The sequence below is a fragment of the Podarcis bocagei genome (assembly GCF_964188305.1).
Source record: "Podarcis bocagei genome assembly, chromosome: Z".
Lineage (NCBI taxonomy): Eukaryota > Metazoa > Chordata > Lepidosauria > Squamata > Lacertidae > Podarcis > Podarcis bocagei.
The window spans coordinates 18232554-18254271 of NC_138140.1; the positions used below are offsets into that span (position 1 = coordinate 18232554).

At 45.6% G+C, this 21718-nt stretch overlaps 1 protein-coding gene across 3 annotated transcripts in view; it reads right to left on the minus strand.

The window, feature by feature from the left end:
* The window catches only part of FAM163B (family with sequence similarity 163 member B), a 43991-nt gene extending 23051 nt beyond the window's left edge, over window positions 1-20940 (minus strand). For 2 of the 3 annotated variants that reach the window (XM_081178924.1, XM_081178922.1), the window contains exon 1: window positions 20391-20940. The gene's annotated coding sequence lies outside the window, so the exon portion shown is untranslated. The remainder of the gene's footprint in view (window positions 1-20390) is intronic. The other variant, XM_081178923.1, reaches the window with a different exon arrangement.
* Between the last annotated feature and the right edge of the window lie 778 nt (window positions 20941-21718).

Genomic DNA, 21718 nt, shown 5'->3' on the forward strand with positions numbered 1-21718 from the left:
CTGCTTAGATCAATGCAGTAAGTCTTCTGGCTGGGGATCTTGCAATAAGGGAGCCAGCAGATGGGGCTGCTGCCAGATCCCAAAGCACTGAGCCCAGTTCTTCACAAGGATAAAGTGCTTTATGTACAGCTCTGATGCCCATCAACAAATCCTGCCCGCTGGGCAGAAAAGCACCACTGAGCTGCCAGCTCATGCAATCAGGATTTGGACAAAAGGTTCCACTTGTCCAGCAGCAGCAACTAACAGATGCTCCTGGAAGATGGCGAGCAAGAGATATCTGAGATGGCCACCTCTTAACATGTGCCCTTAGCATAATAGACTTAGAGGTAGACTGCTCCTGTACATGGGAGCTTCACTGAACAATCGGAACTGAAAGTCCTCTTCGCCCATTTGGATTAAACAAAAAGAAGAAGGTAGTGATGCTCTTGTGTTAAAATGCTCAGCAGCAGTACAAATAACTTTGGAGTGTATCTAGCTAAGCACTACTTAAGAGTACACGCATTGATAGTAACACACCTAAATATTGTCCTGCCCATTACTTTCAAAGGGTCTACTCTGACTAACCTTGGATACAACCCTTGCTGCACCTTTCAAAGACTCACCCAAAACAAGGCAGCTAAGTGTTTGTCCATGGAGAGTGAGGGCGGCACTGAACGAGCTGAGCACTGCCCTTGCTCTGAATTGGCTGTAGGATTCCTATACACTGCCAAAATCCAGTTGGCAGTGTAGAATTGTGACACCACCTGTAATCCATTGTGGTAGGCTTGAAAATCCAATAGGAAAATAGAGACCCTCATCCCAGAAGACATTGAAGCAGCAGAAGAAGAACAAGGCTACAAATGATATAGGATCCAGTGGCCACCACCAGAAGTAGCCACAGTTGGTGGCCAGTTATGCAGTCAGCAGCTCTGTCAGGAACAGATGGGTGAACACAGTCTGCTGCCTGGGCCACATGGCTCAATATGGCTCCTGATATTGCTAGTCTCTCCACCAGACCCACTGTGTTGTGCGTGGCCCCCTTGTCCAGTGATTGGGCTCAACCCAAAATGACCTCGCCTGCAATTACCAGAGCGCAACCCCAGGAACAATGGAGACCAGCATAAATTCACTTCTCCAGAAAGGTTGAAATAGAATGTGGACTTTAGCATATTGTGCAGCTCCCAAGAGCACCCCTGCTGGATCAGGATAGCGCCCTATCTACTCCAGCATCCTCTCTTCACAGTGGTCCACCAGATGGTCACGGGAAACTCACAAGCAGGATCTGAGTGCAACAGACTGCCATTACAAGAGAACAAGGTGAATTCATGGTGAGCTCCGGCGCCTCTTTTTCTAGAAAAATAATTTCCAGCCGGTAAGAGTTGTTTGACAGAGGAAAAAGTACCTCAGAAGGTGGTGGACTCTCCTTCACTGGAGGTTTCTAAGCAGAGGTTGGATGGCCATCTGTCATGGATTCTTTTGCTGTGATTCCTGCATTGCAGGGGGGGTAGACTACATGACCCTTGCAGCCCCCCTTCCAACTCTACAATACTCCAGCCACCCACACAATTTATAACCTATCGGTTGAGCTCAGAGCCACACAGCCAAGCACTGTGGCTTACCTGGAACCTAATCATCATCATCATCATCATCAAACACCCTTTTGGGTGGTTATTGAACCCACAGATGGCCTTCTCTTTAGAGCTGGTGGTGTCAGAAATTAGCAAGCTTGGCTTAAGAGCAGGAGCTGAGGCTTGCAAATACAAACTTTCCCTCAAAGTCACACAGAGAGAAAGAGAGAGAGAGAGAGAGAGTGCAGCAGAGGACCCCAGTAAGCTCACTTTTGATTTCCAAAGAATGGCACCTGGACAGGACTGGCAAATTGGTGCAGAGCTAAGACAGATCCTGGCATTATGGGAGGAGCCTGGGATATCCGCTGGACTCTTGAATTCACCAGCCTCCTTTTGGGAACTCACAGGTTCCAAACTGGCATCATCAAGCTTCTGCCCATACTGCTGCAATATAAACGCTGAATTTTTTAGCACCGAGGTGGGGTATTAAAACTCTGAGGAATTTAATTCCTTTCTCTCCTCCCCCACCCCTGGCAATCCAAACAATCATCCATTGCATAAGTATCAGGGAATTATTTCCATATTTCAGGCGTTAATCCACACCGCATGCATAATCTGCCTACGCTCTTTAAAATAAAGATAGGCCTGGTTGTATTTGGATGGTGGAGAGGGGGTGGAATATATTCTCCCCCCCCCCGCAAAAAAAATAAATAAAACAGAGGGGGGAAAGAAAGCACTGTTTAATCACTCCTGGAATTAACATTAAAATCGCTATAGACATTAGCATCCAAAGATGCTGCATTTCCAGCAACAGATAAGCTACAGCGACTGTAGCTAAAAATGTGAAAGAAAATATGGAGGTGAAAAGGATTCACATTCCTCAGATTAATCCTATTCGGCCCTGCTAATATACCTGGTCCTGCTAGCCCTGCAGAATATCACAAAAGAAATGTATGGAACACCCAAAGCCCCGCCCCCTCCAAGGAGGCAGAAAATGCAGAACTAATGAGATTTAATGGCAACTTGCATTATTTTTTATTTTGCAATTCTCCATTTTCGCATCTAGGCAACATGGGGAGAGAGCAATTCAGCTGTCTGCTGGGGCTCCCTCACAATGTAATCTGCAGGAGAGCAGGCAGGGAGCGCATAAAACCTTAATTATTCAAAGTACACTGGGAGAGAGGAACAAAGGGGAGAGGGAGAGGGGAGGGGGTGGAACGGCATGAAGAGTCAAGCAGGAACGGGGGGGGGGGGAGAGACACCTACGTTTTGAGAGTCTGCAGGAAAAATATAACGTGGGTGCAGTACACTCGTTTATGTCCTTAAAATACGTATATGCCGTCCAACAAGAAAAGCTTAAAGTTAAGAATAGTGTCCAGTGCTATGGAGAGCAAGACCTGTTGAAAATTATGGGCATGGCTCTAAGACTGCAACATTCCTCAGATGAAAACAGGGACATTTCTTACTCCCCACCCTCAATTCACTCTCCTGGACACCCAGTTTTTGCACACCCATGCACACAACCCTACCCCCTACAGAGCGCCACCAACACAACAGCAACACAGCACACATGCCCTCCACAGTCCTGCGAAAACCCCTTAATCCTGATTTTATTTTATTCTTTGGAAAACACACCAATACAGTAAATAGATTTTAGAAAGGGGAAAAATTAGACATGGACACACAAATGTCTGTCTGTCTGTCTGTCTGTCTGTCTGTCTGTCTATCTATCTATCTATCTATCTATCTATCTATCTATCATCTCTTCCTTGTCCTCCGCTCCACATCCTGCTTCCTCCCACCCAGAGGGGCTCTGCCCTTTCCCTGCACCCTAGAGCTGGTGTGTCACTCAGGGCTGGGTCTTGGTGGCAGCAGCCTCTCCTTCGCCTTGCCCGCAGTGGCAGCCATGGAGAGGCCATGGAGTGGCAACAAGATGCTCCCTTGCAGCTGCTACCGCTGCTGCCACCACCATTGCTTGGGACAAGTGCAAGCTCATCCTCCCTGAGCTCAGTGGCAGTGGCAGGGGAAATAGGGACAGAAGTCTGGATGGCTTTTGTAATTCTGGGCTGTCCCTGGAAAATCGGAATACTTGGGGGTATGCTTTTCTATGGGTATACTTGGAGTAGAACATAGTTGGATACAGTCCTAAAGGCATAACATGGTCAGGTGATGTTTTCACCCTAAGGGCTGCATTCTCTTCCAGACAAGCTTCCATAGGCCAGTGAGTGAGGCCAAAGGGGAAAGTGGGTTGGAGCAAGAACCTAGCAGTACAAAAGCATACCAACACAAGTAGATAAATAAGTACCACTGCGGCAGGAAGGTAACTGATATTTCCGTGCACTCTGGCTTCCTTTATGGTGTCCCGTTGTACCAAAAGCGGTTTAGTCATGCCAGCCACATGACCTGGAAAGCTGTCTGTGGACAAACGCCAGCTCCCTCAGCCTGAAAGCGAGATGAGCGCCACAACCCCATAGTCGCCTTTGTCTGGATTTAACTGAGTGTGTGTGTGTGTGTGTGTGTGTGTGTGTATATCCAGAAACAGCATTCATGCCTCTTTTCAAGAGCATTGTGGACTTTGAACTCTGACAAATATGAAAGATCAGTAAAGAGAAAAAGCTTATTTGTGTTGATGAGGAAATGAGAGTTTGTTTGTTTCAAATTAGACCCAATATAAATGAGATTACCCGGCAAAAGCAAGCTCACACCTCTCACTGAATTTGTATACATACTTAAGGGTTGTTTATAATTGTATTTTAGGAATGATTCATGTTCTTAAGTAGCTGCATTGTTTTATATTTTCTCTATTCCCATGATCATACTACAAAGTACTTGTGTTCTATGTTATAAATCAAGCACTGCTAGGAGATGTTTCTTTTTGTTTTCCAGTGTATGTCTTATCAGTGTGGCACGAGCAAGTTTTTATTCTGGAAACGTGCCCCAGAGGAAAAAAGCTTGAGAACCACTGGCCCAGTGTAGGTTTATTCATTTTTCTCTCGACACCTCCTGCCACTCCACAAATAATAGTTGCTCCTTCTGTTGTTTTAAAGTTTTGAGGGAAGACTTAAAGCTTTTAAGAACATCAATTTATTCCCCTGCTAAGGTTTTGCTCCTGACTTTTTTTTTTTTGTGTGTGTGTGTGTGTGTGTCCCAAAAAAGAATACAAAAGAGGGAGCCTGGTTGCTGGATCAGGCCAAAGGCGCCCATCTATGATTTCGCAGAATTGTAGAGTTGGAAGAGACCCTGAGGATCATCTAGTCCAACCCCCTGTTATGCAGGAATATGCAGCTGTCCCTTAGGAGGATCGAACTTGCAACCTTGGTGTTAGCAGCACCCTGCTCTAACCAACTGAGCTATCTAGTCCAGCATCCTGTCCTCACAGTGGCCAAGCAGAGGGAAGCACACAAGCAGGACCTGAGTGCAATAATACTCTCAGTTGTTGTTCCTCATTATCTGAGATTCAGAGGTAGACTGTTCCTGGCCATGGAGCTTCTGATATCGAAATAGACTGCATAAGAAGATCTCTGCTGGATCAGATGCCTGTGAAAGGCCCGCAAGCACAACCTGAGCAAAAGAGACTCTCCCTTCCTGTGATTCCCAGGAACTGGTATTTAGAGGCATATCGCCTCTGGCAGCGGAGGTAGAACATGAGAAGAACCTTGTTGGATCAGGCAAAATGGGGTCCATCTAGTCCAGCCTCCTGTCCTCATAATGGCCAGCCAGATGCCCTGACAGGAGGTCTGCAAGCAGGACCCAAGTGCAACAGCAACTCCCCCCCCCCCGCTTTTTCTAGTGCAGTTATTTCGTGAGAAGCGATTCCCACACCCAAAAAACTGCAGGTGGTTTCCATAGATACAGCTTGAAGCTGTTTTGAGAGAGAGAGAGGTCCCTACTCAACCTGTGTAATGGCAAGTGAGATGGGTTTTCGGGAGGATGATAACAGTAATGATTCCCTCTTCCCCAACTGAGCTAATTTGACTGAAGTATTCTGAACAAAACAGAAGGGAGGCAGGGAGACGTTTGTTTGGAAACCTGCAGGCATATCCAGAAGCTCTCACAATTATCCCACTTCTCTCTCTCTCTCTCTCTCCACCCCACAAGGTGAGAAGAGAAAGAAGAGGCAAGACTTTGGCAAGAGATCTTTGGTTTAATTGGCCGTTGCTGCCTCTTTGCTGTGGGTTAAACCACTGAGCCTAGGACTTGCCGATCAGAAGGTCAGCGGTTCGAATCCCCACGACGGGGTGAGCTCCCGTTGCTCGGTCCCTGCTCCTACCAACCTAGCAGTTCGAAAGCACGTCAAAGTGCAAGTAGATAAATAGGTACTGCTCTGGCGGGAAGGGAAACGGCGTTTCCGTGCGCTGCTCTGGTTTGCCAGAAGCGGCTTAGTCATGCTGGCCACATGACGCGGAAGCTGTACACCGGCTCCCTCGGCCAATAAAGCGAGATGAGTGCTGCAACCCCAGAGTCGGTCACGACTGGACCTAATGGTCAGGAGTCCCTTTACCTTTACCTTCACTAGCTCCCTTGAACCACAGGCAATGGAACGAAATGTAGCAGATAGATTCAGAACCCTATTTTACATTTCAGGTTCAAATCCTGGCTCAGCTGCTCCACTATCATTCAAAGGAAAGGTCTCATGGGAGGAAGCGCAAAGGAGTGCTGTGTCGCAACATCAAGCATAGTTAAGTATTGGGGTAAGAGCTGGCGCATCTTTTCCAGGACCATATTCTGCATTTCAAGTTCAAAGCTCCATCTTGTGTCACCCCCCCCCCCACAGCCATTTCTGGGTGACGGGAGGGTTAGAGAAGTATGGTGCAACGTTATATATCATATACCTCGTTTCAAAAAAAAAAAAAAAAAAAAAAAAGCTGCGCTGGTTGCCAGTTCATATCTGGGCCTGATTCAAGGTGCTCATGTATTTAAAGCCCTAACTGACTCAGGCTCAAATATCTGAGAGACTGCCTCCTTCCCTACAGACGACTCTCTTGGGTGTTGGCAGAAAAGACTCCATCCCATGGAGGAAGCCCATGTGCTGCGTTCTGTAGCATGGAATTTTCCTTTTTCACAGCTGTTGCTCACAACTGGAAATAGCTAAAGCCAACAGAAGCTCTGCGTAGCAAACAATGCATGGCACACGATTTGACTTCATTGTTACGCAGAGCATTCAGACCTGGCATCGGCCTGGTTGTATCATGGACAAGCTGTGGGGAGCAGATGGAGATGACTCAGGAGTAGGAAACCTGAAACAGGCTAGTTGCCAGGGCTGATCAGAAAGGCAGGGCCAGAGGTCAGGCTAGGTCACCACATGAACAAGCACCTCAAGAGCTAGAACTGTGGCACAGGGATCAGTAAAGGTAAAGGGACTCCTGACCATTAGGTCCAGTCGTGGCGGACTCTGGGGTTGCGGCGTTCATCTCACTTTATTGGCCGAGGGAGCCGGCGTACAGCTTCCGGGTCATGTGTCCAGCATGACTAAGCCGCTTCTGGTGAACCAGAGCAGCGCACGGAAACGCCGTTTACCTTCCCGCTGGAGCGGTACCTATTTATCTACTTGCACTTTGATGTGCTTCCGAACTGCTAGGTTGGCAGGAGCAGGGACCGAGCAACAGGAGCTCACCCCGTCACGGGGATTTGAACCGCCGACCTTCTGATTGGCAAGCCCTAGGCTCAGTGGTTTAACCCACAGCGCCACCCGTGTCCCGTGGCACAGGGATGGAGAATCTCTAATGTGTAACATTTGTTGCATCTATAGTCCACCCTTTCCTCCAAAGAGCTCAATGTAACATGCATAGATCTCCTCCCCATCATCTTCCCATTAACTTCACAACAAATTTGGGTGGTAGATTAGGCTGAGATGCAGTGACCAGCCCAGTCACCTTGTGAGCTTCATGGCTGAGTTGGGGGGATTTGAACCCCAGTCTCTCAGCTCCTAGTCTAAACCACACCAGCTCTCAAATCTTGAGGGAGAACCTGGATGTGAACCAGAGATCTCTGCCTGGCCCTCAGAACTCTCCTTAAGCCACACCCAACACAGGCTCCATTTCACACCCTCAGAGGTGCCAACTTGAATAAAATATTGGAGTGGGGGAGTAAGATCAGCCACGCAAAATTGATCAAATAACATGGTGCACGGATACCATTTGAATGGCAATGCCTATCAACTGAGGGGACTAGCCCCCTCAAATATTTTATTGTGAAAGGGGGGAGGAAGGGACCTTGGCCCCTAGAAGTTGGCTTCTATGCACACCCTCCTTCAGTGTTTTTGCTAGGCCCAAATGTGTCATTGAACTCTCATCATGCCATTCTTCAACCTGGAATGGCTGAATCTGCCACTTTCAGCTTTCCATTTTCCCAATCTCTGCATCAGTTTGTGAAGGAGTTTTTTGTGTGTTTTTTAAGTCCACATGAAAACTCTGAGATATTTCAATGCATATTATTATTATTATTATTACCTTCCTTTCACTTACTACAATTTTAAAATTCAGTATTCAGTTGAAATGAATTTACAGTCATAGCAATATGCATTACCATACCCAATTTTGCCTAACAACACAGCTCTGAAAGCAGTTTTCTCCAACAAAATGCATTTCCATATGTTATTTCTCCACAATAAACACATGGGCTGCATACTCACAACATTATCTTTAAATAACATTTAATGCACACTGAACTCAGGGCTTTTCCCACTTAGTCCACACACAATCTGGACCTGTTGCAGATTTTATGCCACTGAAAAACATCTTTTCATCAACTACTTTCATTCCCAAAATATAAAAAGGTCAGTGCAGATTGATTCAGCACTACTTTACAGTGTGTTCATTTGAAAATGGGTGGAGGTGGTCCCAGCAGTAGGGGGGGGGGGCATGTCCAAACCTGCCCCATGACATTGTGGGTGGGTGTTCCCCCAGAGTGGCAATCAACACTTCCTACTGCATTCACCTGGAACATATATGCAGGGTGTGAAAGACACGGCTAACCTAATAAAGGGGAGGGTTTTCAAATGTATACAAAGGAACCACACCAACCCTTGTGGATGGCACGATCTAGACTCTATCTAGACTGAAAGCAGCATGCTAAGGATGAGCATGAATGATTCTGGATTGAGAAAAATTACTTCTTCACACTACGAACGGGTACCTTTGTACACAGCCACCTTTGTCTGCATTTTCTGGCTGGTAACCTGCATCACGAGTGAGAGAAGTGAAGATTTTGAAGGACAGCTTGCATGTTAGGTTTGCATGCTGGTTTGAGAAGTGCAGATGTGATGGGTTGGCATTGAAATAGATGCAGAAACATTGGATGGGGGACCCTAGCAGTGGCGGACTTTGGGCTCTCAAATTTCCGTGGTGCCCTGTGCAGTGCTAAAATTTGGTGCTCTCCACCTCTCGTGCTCCATTCTACAGCATTGTTTTGGCTCTCCCTGCAGTGCAGCACCCAGTGCAACCGCACTAGCCATGCCACTAGAATGACCTCTGCCCCAAGAAGAAGCAGGAAGAAGAAGAAGAAGAAGAAGAAGAAGAAGAAGAAGAAGAAGAAGAAGAAGAAGAAGAAGAAGAAGAAGCAGCAGCAGCAGCAGCAGCAGCAGCTAATGCATTTCTAGGCTGCACCAGCAGAAGTGTAGTGTTCGCATCAACAGAAAAAAATATTGTCAACCTATTCTACCTTGGTCAGGCTCTACCTGGAGTTCTGTGTTCCATTCTGGGCACTGGAATTTAAGAAGGATATCAATAAGCTGGATGGTGTGCAGAGGAGGGTGACAAAGTTGATTAAGGGACTGCAAACCAAGCCTTATGAGGAACAACTGAAGGAGTTGGGCAGTGCTATTTTTCTAGAAAAAGAGGTGCTGAAAGTCACCACGAACACCTCCCATGTTCTCTTATAATGGCAATGGCGCCCACCTGAATTTTGATGAGTTGCAGCAGAAAAAAAAAGCCCTGGAGTTCGGTATGTTTAGCCTGGACAAGAGAAGACTGAGATGTGATATGATAGCCATCTTCATTTATCTAAAGGACTGTCACATGGGAGATGCAGCAAGCTTGTGTCCTGCTGTTCCAGAGGGTAGGAACCCAACTAATGGATCGGAATTGCAAGAAAAGAAATTCAAATTAAACATTAGGAAAAAAACTTTCTAACTGTAAGAGCTGTTTGACAGTGCAATGGACTCCCTCGCAAGGTTGTGGACTCTCCTTCATTGGAGGTTTTGAAACAGAGTTTGGTTGGTCACCTGTGAGAGATTCTTTATCTGTGATTCCTGAAGTGTGTGTGTGTGTGTGTGTGTGTGTGTGTGTGTGTGACCCTTGATGTCCCTTCCAACTCTATGATTCTATGATGATGTGAACCAAATTTATTCCCCACCCCTGTTCTTTGCTTAATGCAAAAGACAAACAAATGGTCACTGATTTTGAAGAAATATACCCTTCATGTACTTGTTAAAAGAAAAGAAGATCATGTGCTTAAAAAACCAAAACACCTCACACCTTTTGGGAATCAGAACTTGAGAGAACCTTGAAATCAAAACACCTAAATTTAACAACTGTTCAAAGAAAAACAAGGACTCCCAGCAAGCAAGAGGTTTTGATTCCATCTGGAGAGAGAAAGAGAAAGAGAGAGATTGTTGCCAGCTTGGATTCAAGTAGCCAAAAATAGATCACAGCAGCCCCAGAATTAAAAGAAGCAGGTGGTAGAATGGGGGGAAAATTAACACATTTGAGGAAATTGCCAGCATTTTTTTGGGGGGGGGGAGAAATTCTAAACACAACCAACTCCCAGCAGCTTATGAAATGTGATCAGAACATTGCTGTCTATCCCAATTTAATCTGAATGTGAAAGACCCCCACCCCATAGCTGAAAAATGTCCCATGGCCATGTATCATACAACTCGCACCTGGAGTTACACCTGGAACTAGTAACCAATGATATTGACAGCAAAGGTGCTTCCACAGGTGAGATTCCAAGGGGGTTCGAGAATATTTGCAAACTTCCCATGGGTGGAAAAAGAAGTGGAGTTGCCAGACTGAAAAATTGGATGATGCCTTTCTACAGCAGATTGCCAAACTTTCTAGAAGGAGAGATATAGCAGTCATGGGAGATTTCAACTACTCTGATATTACTCCATTGCCACAATTTCATTGAATTCAATGAATTCAAATCTCCAGGGCTTGATCAGCTGCAAGGTTACCAAAGGAAACTGTGGATGTAATCTCAGAGCCTTTGTCTATAATCTTTGATAATTCTTGAAGAACAGGTGAGGTCCCTACAAACTGGAGGCAGGCAAATGTTGTCCTCATCCTCAAAAATGGGGGGGGGGGAGAAGACTCAGGTAACTACCAACCTGTGAGCTTGACATCGATACCAGGGGAGATTCTGGTATCATAATTAAACAGTCAATCTGTGAGCACTTAGAAAAGGATGCTGTGATTACAAGGACCCAGCATGGCTTTCTCAAAAACAAATTCTGCCATCTCATTTCTTTCTTTCTTTCTTTCTTTCTTTCTTTCTTTCTTTCTTTCTTTCTTTCTTTCTTTCTTTCTTTCATTTTTGATAGTTACACGTTTGGTGGATCAGGGGAATACTGTGGACGTAGTGTATCTTGATTTCAATAAGGCTTTTGACAAAGTATTCTATGATATACAGTGGTACCTCGGGTTAAGAACTTAATTCGTTCTGGAGGTCTGTTCTTAACCTGAAACTGTTCTTAACTTGAGGTACGACTTTAGCTAATGGGACCGCTCGCTGCTGCAGCGCCGCTGCCGCTCGATTTCTGTTCTCATCCTGAAGCAAATAGTACCTGAGGTACTATTTCTGGGTTAGCGGAGTCTGTAACCTGAAGCATATGTAACCCGAGGTACCACTGTACTTGTGGAGAAATGGTAAAATGTGGGCTGGACAAGGTAAGAGCTGTTTGACAAAGGCAGGCTCTCCTTCACTGGAGGTTTCTAAGCAGAAGTTGAATGGCCGTCATGGATACTTTAGTTAAGATTATTTATTGCAGGGGCTTGAACTAAATGGCCCTCTGCGTCCCTTCCAACAGCTCTATGATTCTATGCTCTCACTATTTGATCATTCTTTTCTGGGGCTACAGAGGAGGAAGTCATTCCAAGGACTTACAGTAATATGAAAATAAGACAAAAACTTCCCACATGCTCACACATAGCCCTTCTGAGCATGGCTTTTAATTTATTCACAAAATAACCCTGTGAGGTAATTTAGTCTGAGAGGCAGTGACTGCCCCAAGGTCACCCAGTGAGCCTTGTGACTGAATGGGGAGTTGAACCCTGATCTCCTGGTTCCTAATCCAACACTTTAAACTACTACAGCACACTGGTTCTAGATTTTCTCACTTTTGGAAAAGGCTGCTCTTAGGTTCAGTTTTCCAGTTGCCTTAGAATCAAATAGTCAAGGAGTAGTCCAAGGAATACATCCCTAGAAATAAATGGAGGCATGCTAGTCCAAACAACCATCATATGGAGATTCTCTATTTTGTATCTATTTGCAGTTACCGTATGCCATGTTTTCTCATGCATGCTTTGTGTATTTTTATATAACTTTGATAAAATTCATACAACATAAAGTTATGACCAGCAATAAAACAATGGCAATCAATATAAAAACAACATGAAGAGACAAGATAGCCACTCCAATCTATGAGCAGTGGGACTCCAGGAGTTCCAGGTACTCAGGGTTTGATTCCCTTGGAATGAAGGTCAAAAGAGGCTGTGGGGCCATTAGGATATATGGTTTTATTTACACATATATACAACCTGGGCATACAATGGAAGGGCTCGCAGCATTAACACTCTGACAGATCTTGCTTCTCCATTAGTCGCAGCTTTGGATCCAGCACAGATCCAGCACAGGTCTCTGTGTCTCCAGCTTCCAACCTGCTTCCAGCTCAGCTCTCACACATCATTTTTGCTATTGTTCTCCTGGAGGGCATAAATCACCTAGTTGCAACCTAACTCATTCTTTTGGGATGCTGATGAGAACTCTTGAGGCCAGGTAAAGTCACTGTCTTGCAAAGAAACCTTTCTGACCAGTTCAGTAATCGGCTCTCTTTAATTCTAACCCTCACTTGGTACAGGACCTAAGGAATTGGAAGGAATTCAGAACATCATCTAGACTGACTGCCCTAACCACAACAAACTGAAACAGCCTCTGAGACTTCACCATGTGCCAGTAGCTCATTAGCACTGTAACCATCGGTACTACCATTTCTCTGTCCTGTTCCAGCCTTGCATTTTCCTAATCAGTCTCCCTATCATGACGGTGTAACTTACCAGCTCCTGATTTGGAAGAAGGAGTTGCCCACTGTATCTCTGCCTGAGTAACTGCCCCAGTTGTCAACCCATCCAACCAGGCTCTACTTGGGACAGGTTAATAATTGTGCTCAGTCTCTGCATTAGGTATGCTGGATCCTTCGGTTACTCCCAGCACAGAGACTTAGGAGTGCAATCTGCCTGCAAAGGAGACTTCCTGCATCCCTAATGAGCCCCTGGCCTGACTCACCTCTGTCCAGTCAAGAAGCAGACTTATGCAAAAATACCCAAAGGGTATTCCTCTGTCTCTGAAGGTAGACAAAGCTCACCCTTCTACATTATAAATGTGCTTAAAACGGGGGCTGCCCTCTCTAACACAGTGGAGTAAACTATTCACACGCTTCAGTTCAGGAGCAGAAGACATCCAAATCAAGCCCTGTTTAACAAGTTGCAAGAATTTCGAAATCTATTTCATCCTAGCATTTATTCAAACAAACCAATTGCATAAACAGTATTTACCGCAATATGTACTGAGCCATGATAAACTAAGGTTAGTGTGCTGGAAACACAGACAAATGCAGTATTGCTCTTTCACCTCTTTGCTTCTGCATCAAATTAATTATATTTCTGGAGTCTGAAACAACCAGCCATGAAATAATGAATCAGTGTCAGAAATCCCGTAATTGCTCCCCTCACTTAAAGGATCACACCGACCTGTTTCCAGTTCCTCACTCCCATTAACGAATCTACTTCAGAGGCCCAGCATGTGGGAATGCTAAAGCTTTAATTACAGCTGCATGGCCTTAATTTATTTCAGCAATTAACATCCCGGGTCAAACTCACTCTCAGCTCGGTTCGAGAGAGATAACTAAAAACACCAAAGTGGTTCCTTTTTGAGTGATTGTGGTTAACTCTGGAGCCACTTTAGCACCATCAGAAAGCACCTGTCTTTACAAAGCGTATGCAGTCACCCCATTGCTAGAGACCGAGGGGGAATGCAATTATCTACTGGACCACTCCAGCAAGCATAAGGGCGTGTCATGCATTCATGCTAATCCCACACACTACGAGGACTCTGAATTGTTGCAAAATATCATTTCCACCCAACCAACAGGTGTAATTCATAGCACCTCCAGGGACAGGGTGGGTTGGAGGGAGAAAATTGCATTCAGTTTGCATTTTGAAGGCAAACATTCTTGATTTGTACTTTCCAAAACAACATGCAAATTGAAACGCAGCCCTCCTTAAAAATCCACTCTCCTCCCCATCTTGCAGTGGTATTTTTCTACAAAAGAAGAGGTGGTGGAACTCACCATGAACACTTCCCTTGTTCTCTTAGAATGGCAATGGTGCCCAACTGAAAGGTTCCAGAACTGAGTTCCTGTGAGTTCTGGCTGCAGAAAAGCCCTGAGCCAAGTAATGTGTCCCAAAATGCATATGCTAAAGCAAACTGTGTGTATAAGTGCATATTTTTGATTTGTTAATTTATTGCATTTATATCCCACCTTATTCTCCAAGAAGCTCAATGTAGCATACACAGTTCTCCCCCCTCTCAAGAATTAATCCCCAGAACTCTATGAGGTAGTTAGTATTTGACTGACCCACGGTCACCCAGCAAGCTTCATAGCTGAGCAGAGAATTTGAACCTGGGGGACAATCACCTTCAGCACCTTGGAGAAAAATACAGAAATAGAATAAATAAAAATGATAACAATAAATTGCAGCCAAGCCACTAGTTGCTGTCTATCCATGGGTTGGCAACATGGTGCCCACAATTGCCAGGGCCAGGCCATGACATTTTGCCAGCTGAGGCAAAGAATGGGTCAGTGGCCTCCTCTCTCATTCTGTACAAAGAACACAGCTAGACCAACAACTAAATCATACTTCAGTGCTTACAATGGGGCCACTTTGAGGGGAGCGGAGGGGCAGCAGGCTGGCTTAGAGGTCTCTGGAGAATAGCGTGGGGGGGGGGGTAGGTTGCCAACATCTCTCACTTGAGGCAGCTGACTTGCTTTGCCCTAACAGAGGAGTCATCCACTCTTGCTCCTCCCCTTAACAGCTATAGGCCAGAGCAGGTCATGCATTCTTGACTGACACTTGTAAAAGCTCTCAGGTCGAGTCATGTCTACCAAAGAGACTCAATAGAGACCATGTTGGAGACACTTTCCCCAATACCCTCTGTTTGAAATACCATTCTGCCTTCCTCCTGTTCTCAGAAGCATCGCAAGGACTGTGCTTATTCTACAGTCCCATTGATCAAAGATCAGAACAGGAGTTGTGCAAATTAGTCAGTAACTCAAAACCTCCACTCAGTGCTATTTTTCTAGAAAAAGTGGTGCTGGAACTCATTGTGAACACCTGCCTGGTTCTCTTCGAATGGTAATGGCACGCTCCTGAGAGGTGCCGGAATTGAGTTCTGGTGAGTTTCAGCTGGGGAAAAATGCATTTCCTCCAGTATTCCCCTCCACAAAAGTGTGAACTCTCAGAAGACAAGAAGAAGACCTGTGTGTGTTACTCTATAACCAGGTTGGGGGGGGGGAGAGGCTTTTAATACCTTCCCCCATGACGCAAAACAATACATATGAGTATGGAAACTTGACATAATATGCTTAAGTGATGAGAACCATTTAATTTGGTTTGGGACAGGACTGTGATAGTTTGATTTCTCAGTCATTGTTTTAAAATGTATATACCACTTAATGCCAAAACAGACTTCTACACAGTTTGCAAAGTATATATACCAGTTTTGCAAGCAATGAAATATAAATTTCTCTAATTAAATTGTACACAATAAAAAAATCCTATTAAAATGACACAGCAATTAACAAAATGGGAGTCAGGTCAAGAGATCAAAGGAATGTCTGCGTAAACAGGTGAATCTTCAAAAGCTGGTGGCATGCCAATAAAGAATTATGATTTGGGCACCACACAGAGCATAAAGACCTGCAACTAGCTTCTGTGTGTGTCTACAAATCTTTATCAGCTTTATGTACCTTTAACCCTTGAGGCTGCCCACCCCAAAGAATCCTGGGAATTGTAGTTTGTGTGTGCTAAGAATTCTCTGCTTCAGATCCCTAGTTTCAACCTCTACCCCCACAAGAACTACATTTCCCCCTAAAAAGAAACCACAGATAAAAACCAATTTAAGGCTACAGAGCAGTTTCCCATCTGTCACCACCATTTGCAATCAGGCACCTCCCAACAAACTTTCTGGACCTCTTGATGGCTCGCTCCCAGTTTTGAGAGCTCTGTCCCAAACTTGGAAGCCTGTGTGTGTGGCATAGGTTAAACTATACACACAAGTGCCAAGCAAGTTGGTTGTATATTTTCTAGAAAATTCTCATTCTGAAATCATCACCCAAGTATGAAAAATGAATAACCCAATGGAGACTCTATCACAGTTCCCAGAATCCCGTCCCTACCAATATACCAGGGGCCCTTCTGTACTTTATCAGTCAGGATGTGCTCTTCAACTGACTAATCAGGGTTACCTCACGAACTGCTGGGCAGTCAGGGATGGTACTGGCCAAGTTGATTTCCATCAGGTTACCAGGATCAAAAGTATTGGCTCCAAATTCTTCTGGGCTCCACCCATCACTCTCCACAGGAATGGCCAAACCCCAGCTCAGGGACTGGATCAGGTAAATCAAGTAATTTTAATTTTTTTATGGCCCCAATGATTTTGTTAGCATCAAAAACAACAATTAAAGTAGACAGCAGGCTGGATCTCCACCCAGCTCAACACTCTAATGGTGTTGTGAAAATTCCCCTCCTTTACCAGTTGTCAGATAGGTCATCTGATGTGTAGGGAGGGATTGATATCCTGCTTTTCAGCTGATCTGCACAATGTCCCATGTGTTTGGATGCATCATCTGAATGTGTGTGCGCATGTGTATGATTGCGGAGTGTCCATACCCACCCCTGGTATGCAGTTCTGGGTGTGGGCCAAGGGTGTATGTAGACCTCAGACCAAATGAAGGTTAGCCCCCACGCCCAAAGCTGCAAGGTACCATCTTGACCGCACCTCCCAAGACCGCACCTCTCCAAGCAGGAGAGCAGCATTTTTTATGTCAGAGTTTGGTGGCTACGGGTGCCCATCGGGATTTTTTTTTTTAAATAAACTTCTATACTGCCCTTCATCCAAAGATCACAAGGCAGTTTACAATATCAAAATGCAAAAAATACATAACATAGTCACAAACTAAAACATTACCCACCCACCCACCCCGTACTCTTTTAAGATGCCATAGAGGAGAGGAAAGTTTTGGTCAGGCACCTAAAGATATATAGCGAAAGCACCAAATGAGCCTTCCTGCACAAATGGGGAGCCACAACAGAAAAGGCCTGTTTCCATGTTGGGGCACGCCAAAAGGGCCTCAGGTGATGATTGCAGGGCCTGGGATGATTCATATGGGGAGAGGCAGTCCTTGAGATACTGTGGTCTTGAGCCATTAAGGCTTTATAGGTCAAAACCAGCACTTTGGATTAAGCCCTTTGACTGGCCACCAGTCCAGTTGAGCTAAGATTGGTGTTATGTTCTTAAACCAACTCACTCCAGGGAGCGACCTGGCTGCTGAATTCTGCACCATCTGAGGTTTCCAAACTGTTTTCAGAGGCATCCCCATGCACAGCTCCTTACATTAATCTAACCTAGGGATCCTGGACTTCATGCTCCAAAGAGGCATCACTGCCAGATTGGGGATAAAAGAGGCAACTATAGGACAGCCAGCCAGATAAGGACGAATGTTTCTTCACAACAGCAGAAGAGCCCAAACACTCAGAGATGTACACTGGTTGCTGATCTGCCAGGTCAAGTGCAAGGTGTTACCACAGGTATATAAAGCCCATAGCAACTTGGGACCAGTTTACCTTACCCCACATGCTCCAACTTGACCACTTCGATCTGTGGAACTGGCAGTGTTACAGGTGTCACATAATACTTATTCCACACTTGTAAGAAATTCTTCTTTTAGTTTGGTGGCACTGACTACTGATGTCTGCCAGGCATGTTTGCTGTATTATTTTTGATGTCCGCTTAAAACATTTTTGTTTACACATGCCTATCCAGAAACATTTCTGCTGACATGTTTTAATCTGTTTTTAGTTTACTGTTGTTTTTATTTTTTTTAAAAAATGTTTACATGTTTTAAAATATTTGTTTTAACTTTTTATAGATAATTCTAATATTTCTTGTAAACTACTTGGGTGTTTTGTTACAATCAAGGAGTAATTAAACAGTCTAGAAGAAGTCTCATAGCATCGCCCAACCCCTGCAAAAGCTTCCACTAGAAGACTCACTCAATGATTAGCCTGACTCTCAATGGAGAGACTCTCAACAAGAACAATGCAAACTGAATTTGACAGTTCTGTAACAATGGTACAGGTAGAAAAGTTCAGCCTGGTGATCTCCTCTGAAAGTATTCACTATAAGCTTGCTTTACTGCAACTTACCTTTTAAGAAATATCTATGTGTATCAGAAGCTAATGTACCTGAAGCCCTGCTGGATCAGACCATGGTTTGCAGGCGTGGTTGGCTCAATGCCTCTGGAAAGCTCACAAGCACCACACAGTGGCAAGATTCCAGCCCCTACTCCCCAAACACTTCCTTGTAACATGGCAATTCCATGGAGTTCCTGTAGCTAGCAGCTATCAAGAGAGTTCACCCTTGATGGATTTGTCAAATCCGCTTTTAAAACAATCAAGCCAGCAGTCTAGTGGCAGTAAGTTCCAGAAGCTAGTTGTGCATTGTGGGAGAAGGTAAGGCTTCCTTTTCGTCTTTACCGCTGATACATTTCACTGGACAAAAATGTAGGATGTTGCCTTATGCCCAATTGAATGACTGGTGCATGCAACTCAAGATTGTTTGTCTATGCGCTGACTGGCAGTGCTTCCTCAGGGTTTCAGACAGGGAGTCTTTCCCAGCCCTATGCAAAGATCCCTGGGGTTGAAACTGGGGCCTTCTGCCTGCGAGGCATGTGCTCTGCCACTGAGCTATGAGCCTTCTGCTAGAAATCAAGTAATATTCCAGTCCTCGTGGATCTTATGAACTGGTATAATTAAACAGAAACAGAGGTTCAGCTACTCCAGTATTGCTGACACTGACTGGCAGCAGCTCTCCAAGGTTTCAGTCCAGAGTCTTTCTCAGCCCTACTTGGAGATGCCATTAGGGACTGAACCTGCATGCTGAGCAGATGCTGCTCTACCCACTGGGATACACAGCTCCTCCCCAAGAATTCTGGAGACAGTCTCTCCACCTGCTTTATTTGCTGTCTTAGTCATAATGTTACCAAAAACATTTCACTTCCTTTCCTGTAAAGATCTAGCATTTGAAACATGCAATGACCCTCTTGCTATATGGAACCGCGCAGGTAGGATGGGATGCAAATCACCACACAGGGGAAGTTATCCTAGACAGCAGCAGAGTTTGTTGCTACAAGGTTCAAGATCACCTTTTGGAGGGCATGTGGGCCTCACATTTCTTTTTAAAAAAATGTTGGGGAGGGTCTTTAGTGGGTGCTGCACATCTCTCCTGTTGCTGTGGGAAGAGGGGGAGGTTCTGCACTCTACAAGATTGTGTGGAGCTACTGGAAGTTCTAGCAGACATCCTCAATATGATCCTAGGTGACCATTTTATGTTTTTGATGGGATAGCTCAGCTAGTTACAGTATGGTGCTGATAACACCAAGGCTGCAGGTTCAATCCCTGTATGGGACAGCTGTTTATTCCTGCATTGCAGGGGGGTGGACCAGATGATCCTCAGGGTCCCTTCCAACTCTATGATTCTAAGCTCTAAATTAGGGCTAGGGAAACCTTTACCTCTCTAAGTGTCACTGGACTCCCAGCTCCCTTCAGTCCCAGTCAGCCTGACCAATGGCCAGGGATGATAAGGGCTGGGATGTTGGTAACACCTGAAGAGCCAAAGATGCTCCCCCCCCAACACACACACTCCAAATAAAGAGAAGGCACACTAGAGAGAAACACGGCTTTGTGTCATGGCCACAACAGCCAAAAGGACCTCCAAAATCAGGGATGGTGTACCTTGCAGTACTGGGTGCTGGGAACAAACTCTAAAAGGCTGTCACTTTCATGCCTTGCTTGTGAGCTTCCTCCTAGTCCTTTGCTGAATCTTGGTCAGATCCGTGAATTTTCCCTAGGCTGGTTTTCAAATAAATAAATAAAATGAACACAAGATTCCTTTCCAATGATAACAGGCAGCATTTCGCCAACTGTTAGGGTCAAAACTAGCTCTCCAACTTCTCAAACCGCCGCCACCCATCCAATACCTTTCCCTTTTTAAACGGTGTGGGTTTGGGTATATATTGGGCATGTATTGTGGCAACAACACCTGAGCAAAGACCACCCCCACTTCTAGAGAGCATCCATTTTCTCACTCATCTTTCAGTCCCTTCAAAAGCAAGACCAGAATAAGCAAGGGGGGGGAGTCCCCTCCTCCAGATCCCCAAAATTACATTCAGCAGAAATGGGAAGGGGCAAAAGAGGGGAACCTTAAACAGAGAAATGACCATAGGAAATTTAAAAAATGAAAACCGTTTTCCCAGCCACCTCCTGCAAATAAATAAACAAATCTTACCTTTAAACACTGGAATTGTATTTAGAGCCCCTTATATACATATATCTCTTCCCCCCACTTTTCGTTCCTTCAGGTGAGCACCATCTCTTCCAAAGCCTTCTACCTGCCGGGCATCAGCGCTAAGATAACTGGGGTGGGGGGGGGGTGGGGAGAGAATGTAGAGATATACGATCCTTCCAAGACAAGGCGGTTGCGAGCTTCTTTTTTAAAATAATAGTATTAAGTCTGCTTCGGACGCAGCTGAGCTCGGTTGCCCAGCCAGGAGCTCCACTAGTCCATCACACCTGAGCCATGATGGATGACGGGCCCCTCTCTCTTACCCTCTGCAGCGGGCTTTCCAAAGTTCAGGGCGGCGGGAGGGAAAGGCACAGTTCCGAGGCGCCCGGGCTCCGCTGGGGCGCCTGGGCTCCGCAGGGGCGTACAGGAGGAGGAGGAGGAGGAGGAGGAGGAGACGGCGAGAAGGCAGCAGCAGCAGCCGGCTGCGCGCTTGCCCGACACGGCTGGTGCAGGGACGCGCTGCAGCGGCTGGGCAGGCGCTGGCAGGCGAGCGAGAGCGCGCGCGCTGGTCCCGAAGAGTGAGCGAGCCCCCGCGCGCCACTCAGCTGAGAGCAGCAGCTATAGGACACGCGCTGAGAATAGCTCTGGAAATGCTCTGCTGCTGAAGAGGGGACAGTACCCGCGCACCAACAGGAGGGCGCCTTTCTAGGGTTGTGTTAGGCTGTCCTAAAAGCAGCTGGCGCAGCTGCTGCTGCTGCTGCTGTTGTTGTTGTTATTCCTGCCTTTCCCCCAAACTGAGATTCAAGGAAGCTTACACAAATTAAAACAACGCAAATATAATAAAAAAGCTAAAAACAAAGAAAATAGAACTGTTAAAAAACAACTGAACTATGATTTTTTTAAGTTTGAAAAACAAGCCCAAAACAATTAGATGCCCTTTCTTTTAAAAGCATTCAATTCCCAAAGGCATGTCCAAATAAAAAGGTCTCCACCTGCTTGCAGAATTCCAGCCACCAAAAGGAGAAAGGGGACAAATTCTTTCTCTTCTCCCCCACCCCACCATAATTCCCAGTTCTTCCTACATAACAACATAAGGAGAGCCTGATGGATCAGGCCCATGGCCTATCAAGCCACCATTCTGTGGCCAGCCAGAGGCCCACAAGCAGATTCAGGCACAAGAGCAGCCCTCTCCCCTCCTGTGGCTTCCAGCAACTGGTATTCAGAAGTATTGCTCTTTCCAACAATGGAGGCAGAGCGCAGCCATCATGGCTAGTATTCATTGATAACCTTCTCCTCCTCCATGAATTCATCCAATCCTCTTTTAAAGCCAC